A 6012-nucleotide genomic window follows, 5' to 3' on the forward strand; every position below is an offset into this window, starting at 1 on the left:
TTCACTCCAATTGCCCAACCTGTCCAATCCACAAATGAAAGCTTACTGTAATGTGGAGCATAATTTGCTGCAGTCTCAATATCTGTGAATCAGCTTTGGATCTTGCAGGGCCAGGAAGGCACACATGGCCGGGCCTCTATTCAGCTGGTTCCTCCTCCTGTGCTGCCACTTCACTTCCTCCTCTTCAGTTGTCCTCAGGGCTCGCTGTAGATTCCCGCAGAATTGCCACCCGTTCCCCTCTGGAGTTACTGCACTGATGTCAGAGCCTAACTTCTGTAGATTCTCCAACATTCTATACAGTGTATAAAGACTGCATGAAGCACATCTACTCATTAATGAGCTCCCTTCTACATGTGGAGATGCCGGTGATGGACTGGGGTTGACAATTGTAAACAATTTTACAACACCAAGTTATAGTCCAGCAATTTTATTTTAATTTCACAATTTTATTTTAATCTCCCTTCTACAGGCAGCTCCCTTAAGGTAAGAGTGCATGGCCATTCAGCTGAGGAAAATCTGGGGCTAGGCTTCCATTCAGCTGGTTCCTGCTGCTCTACAGCCAGCTCTGCCTCACTTGCACTGCATGTTGGCCTTTATCTCAAAGGGGTTGGAATGCAAAAGGGAGGAAGTGATGCCTCAGTTGTACAGAGCCTTGATCAGACCCCCTCTAGAGCACTGTGTTCAGTTTTAGGCACCGAACTTCAGGAAAGATATGTTGGCCTAGGTGGGGGTACAGCGCAGATTCACCAAAATGATTCCAGGGCTTAAAGGGTTAACAACAACAACTTGCATTTATGTAGCACCTTTAACATAGTAAAATGCCTCAAGACGCTTCACAGGAGCGCTATCAAACAAAATTTGACACCGAGCCACGTAAGGAGGTATTAGGATAGGTGACCAAAAGCTTGGTCAAAGAGGTAGGTTTCAAGGACCGTCTTAAAGGAGGAGAGAGAGGTAGAGAGGCAGAGAGGTTTAGGGAGGGAATTCCAGAGCTTAGGGCCTAGGCAGCTGAACACACGGCCTCCACCGGTGGAGCGAATAAAATCAGGGATGTTCAAGAGGCATGAATTGGAGGACGGCCTCAACCGGGATCTTGGGTTCATGTCACGCTACACGTTACCCCACCAGCGAACAAATGTTATCTGTTTTTAATATAATGGGTCATTTGCTGGCTCTCTCTGCCTTCCGGATGTTTCTGCCTCTCTCTGTGTTTTTTTTCTCTGTTTTTTTTCCCTGTTTGTTTTTTTGTTGAATGTGTATTCGGGGGTTCTGCAGGTGACACCTCTCTGTCTGAACACGGTGATTGCCTTGGCAACGGGCAGTTGCAGGGGCAGTCTGTAAACACCATGTATTGTTCAATATGTATAAATGCGTAGGCTTCAAGGAGCTCTTGAAACATTTGCCTGAGGAAGGAGAAAATCTCCGAAAGCTTGTGAATTTAAAATAAAATTGCTGGACTATAACTTGGTGTTGTAAAATTGTTTACAATTGTCAACCCCAGTCCATCACCGGCATCTCCACATCATGACAAATGAGAGACAGTGGAGGGGTCTAGAGAGGTGGCGGTGAGGTAGAGCTGGGTGTCATCAGCCTACATGTGGAACCTGACGTTGTGTTTTTGGATGATGTCACCGAGGGGCAGCATGTTTTTGAGAAATAGAAGGGGGCCAAGGGCAGTGTAGGGTGTTTCCGATCGTGTGAGTGTCGTTCAGCCTTGCTGGTCACAACTGAACTCACTTATTTACAGTCGAAGGTCTGGGCTTACCCTTATGAATCACGCTGAAGGATGATGAATAATGCAATTGAGATAGGTTTCAGATTTTGAACAGTAAAAGTATGTTTAATATGTACAGCAAATCTCAATATGGCAAAACCGATGCTAATGTTCCTATATGACTACAAACAAATAGATTACTTCCCCATGGACTTCTTAAACTAAGCCCCTCCGTGTTCCCTTACTCACGGCTGTTAACTCCCAACACTACACTGCTAAGGTTTGGTCGGACATGCAGAGGTAATTCTCCACACGGCTGTGAGTTGAGTAATCTGCAGGCTGCGGTTGAAATGCTCACCCTGCTGACTTTGCCTGCCGGGTCGGGGCTTCTACGATCGAAGTCCTTGGGGCCATACCTGCTCCTTGGGGCTTGTGACCACTTTCGGTCCTGGTTGTAGAGAGAGCGGCTTGCTCTGATCTCCTGATGTTGTAGAGCTGTGTGGCTGGTGTCCTTTTGACCTCCACTCTTTGACCTCCACTCTTCGACCCTCCTCTTCCTGAGGCTGCAACAGTTATACTGTTTTTGGCTGATCTCATCAGACGATGCAAAATGCTACGATTGGTCCCTGGAGAGAAAGCTTTGTTTGAATGTGTATTATTCTCCCGCCTCTCATCTAGCTGGTATTGGAGGACAATGGGAACTGTTGACTATATGAGGTGTGAACTGTTTTCAGATGGGTTCTGTTGTCCCGACCGATTGACTTAATTATATCAACCGGGGTGGGGGGGGGGGGGGGGGAATTCATTGTCTCCTTAGCCAACTTGGAGCCGGTGATGATGTGAGGCACTGTCTCTGTTGGGTGGGGTGAGTTTTAGTTCAAAAGCTTGTCTGGGAACTGTGTTTTAAACAGGGTCCTTTTCGCAGCCATTTTCCCAAAACTGGGGTTTTCCCCTGGACACCACCCACCAGGTGCACGGTTCATACACCTGTGACTCGGCCAACGTTGTCTACCTCATAAGCTGCAGGAAAGGATGCCCCAGAGCATGGTACATTGGCGAGACCATGCAGACGCTGCGACAACGGATGAACGGACACCGCGCAACAATCGCCAGATAGGAGGGTTCCCTCCCAGTCGGGGAACACTTCAGCAGTCATGGACATTCAGCCACCGACCTTCGGGTAAGCATACTCCAAGGCGGCCTTCGAGACACACGACAACGCAAGATCGTCGAGCAGAAATTGATAGCCAAGTTCCGCACCCATGAGGACGGCCTCAACCGGGATCTTGGGTTCATGTCACGCTACACGTAACCCCACCAGCGAACAAATGTTATCTGTTTTTAATATAACGGGTCATTGACTGTCTTCCTTCTCTCTCTCTCTCTTTATTTTTTGGGGGTTTGTATATTCAGTGGCCTTTTTAGGTGACACCTTTCTGTCTGCTCACTGTGATTGCCTTGGCAACGGGCAGTAATCACCAGGCATTGTTCTGTGATTTACAAATGCGTAGGATTCGAAAATGTCATTTCCACACCGTTCACCTGACGAAGGAGGAAGCCTCCGAAAGCTTGTGGAATTTAAAATAAATTTGTTGGACTATAACTTGGTGTTGTAAAATTGTTTACAAATAAAATCTTGGAATAAAAACGATAATCCTACAGTAGGTCCTTGAGGGACTCCAGAGGTAACGGTGCGGGAGTGGGAAGAGAAGCCATTGTAGGTGATTCTCCGGCTACGATTGGATCGATAAGAATAGAACCAGGCGAGCGCAGTCCCACCCAGCTGGATGATGGAGGACAGGAGTTGGAGGAGGATGGTGTGGTCAACCTTGTGAAAGGATGCAGACATGTCGAGAGGATGAGGAGGGATAGTTTACCATCGTCACAGTCACATAGCATGTCATTTGTGACTTTGATAAAGGCCGTTTCAGTACTGTGGCTGGGGCGGAAATGTAATTGGAGGGATTCAAGCATGGAGTTGCGGGAAAGATGGGCACGGATTTGGGAGGCGACAACACGTTCAAGGACTTTGGAAAGGGAAGGGAGGTTGGAGATGGGGCAGTAGTTTGCAAGGACAAAGGGGTCAAGGGTGGGTTTTTTGAGGAGGGGGTGATGACGGCAGATTTGAAGGGGAGGGGAACAGTACCTGAGGAAAGGGAACCGGTAACAATATCAACTAACATTAGGGGCCAGGAAGGGAAGCTGGGTGGTCAGCAGGACAGTGGGAATAGGGTCAAGGGAGCAGGAGGTAGGTCTCATGGTCAAGATGAGCTCGGAGAGGGCATGAGGGGAGATAGGAGAGAAACTAGAGAAAGATGCGAGTTCAGGGCTAGGATATAGGGGAACCTTGGGGGAAGTTTAGCTTGGTGGGCTATGGGAAGGGAGGGACGCGGCAGAGGCAGCTGAACGGATGGGCTCAATCTTAGTGACAAAGAATCCATGAGCTCTTTGTCACTTGTTGTTGGAGGTGAGGGTGGAAGGGGCAGGGGAGAGAGGTGTAAGACAGTTTGTAGAGGAGAAGACAAGCTGGGGGCTATCTTTGGAATAGTAATTTTTGGCAGAGGAGAGTAGTTATGAGACCTGTTTGCAAACACTTACTTTGTATTCCCTTCAGTTTAGAAGATTGAGGGGTGATCAAAACTAGGTCTTTAAAATGATAATGGCATTCGATAGGATAGATACAGAGAAACAAATTCCTTTGAATGGGGAATCTAGAACTAGGGGGCATAATCTTAAAATTAGAGCTGTGCCATTTTGGAGTTAAATCAAGAGGCACTTTTTCACACAAAGGGTGGTGGAAATTTGGAAATCTCTCCCCCAAAAGGCTGTGGATGGTGGGTCAAATGAAAGTTTCAAGACTGAGATCGATCGATTTTTGTTAGGTAAGGGTATCAAGGGATATGGAGCAAAGGCGGTAAATGGAGTTAAGGTACAGATCAGCCATGATCTAATTGAATGGCGGAACAGGTTCGAGGGGCTGAATGGCCACTCCTGTTCCTATGTTTCAACAGGTGCTCCCTCTGAAATGGATACATACGAGCTGGTGCCTGTTTAATCAAGAATATCTGATGGGTGCTTATGATACAGATCGGCTTCCTGCTCCTCTCTGGTGCCAGCTAAGTCATCTTGAAGACCATGTAAAAAGAGAAAAGCAATTTGTGTTAACATCGTACCTGTATTTTTTTTTATTCATTCATGGGATGTGGGTGTCGCTGGCGAGGCCGACATTTATTGCCCATCCCTAATTGCCCTAATTGGTGGTGAGCCTCCTTCTTGAACCGCTGCAGTCTGTGTGGTGAAGGTTCTCTCACAGTGCTGTTAGGAAGGGAGTTCCAGGATTTTGACCCAGCGATGATGAAGGAACGGCGATATATTTCCAAGTCGGATGGTGTGTGACTTGGAGGGGTACTTACAGGTGGTGTTGTTCCCATGTACCTGCTGCTCTTGTCGTTCTAGGTGGTAGAGGTTGCGGGTTTGGGAGGTGCTGTCGAAGAAGCCTTGGCGAGTTGCTGCAGTGCATCCTGTGGATGGTACACACTGCAGCCACTGTGCGCTGGTGGTGAAGGGAGTGAATGTTTAGGGTGATGGATGGGGTGCCAATCAAGCAGGCTGCTTTGTCCTGGATGGTGTCGAGCTTCTTGAGTGTTGTTGGAGCTGCACTCATCCAGGCAAGTGGAGAGTATTCCATCACACTCCTGACTTGTGCTTTGTAGATGGTGGAAAGGCTTTGGGGAGTCAGGAGGTGAGTCACTCGCCGCAGAATACCCAGCCTCTGACCTGCTCTTGTAGCCATAGTATTTATATGGCTGGTCCAGTTCAGTTTCTGGTCAATGGTGACCCCCAGGATGTTGATGGTGGGGGATTCGGTGATGGTAATGCCGTTGAATGTCAAGGGGCGGTGGTTAGACTCTCTCTTGTTGGAGATGGTAATTGCCTGGCAATTGTCTGGTGCGAATGTTACTTGCCACTTATCAGCCCAAGCCTGGATGTTGTCCAGGTCTTGCTGCATGCGGGCTCAGACTGCTTCATTATTTGAGGGGTTGCGAATGGAACTGAACACTGTGCAGTCATCAGCGAACATCCCCATTTCTGACCTTATGATGGAGGGAAGGTCATTGATGAAGCAGCTGAAGATGGTTGGGCCTAGGACACTGCCCTGAGGAACTCCTGCAGCAATGCCCTGGGGCTGAGATGATTGGCCTCCAACAACCACTACCATCTTCCTTTGTGCTAGATATGACTCCACCCACTGGAGAGTTTTCCCCCTGATTCCCATTGACTTCAATTTTACTAGGGCT

This window comes from Heptranchias perlo, chromosome 14 (assembly GCF_035084215.1).
Source record: "Heptranchias perlo isolate sHepPer1 chromosome 14, sHepPer1.hap1, whole genome shotgun sequence".
In the NCBI taxonomy this organism is placed as follows: Eukaryota; Metazoa; Chordata; class Chondrichthyes; order Hexanchiformes; family Hexanchidae; genus Heptranchias; species Heptranchias perlo.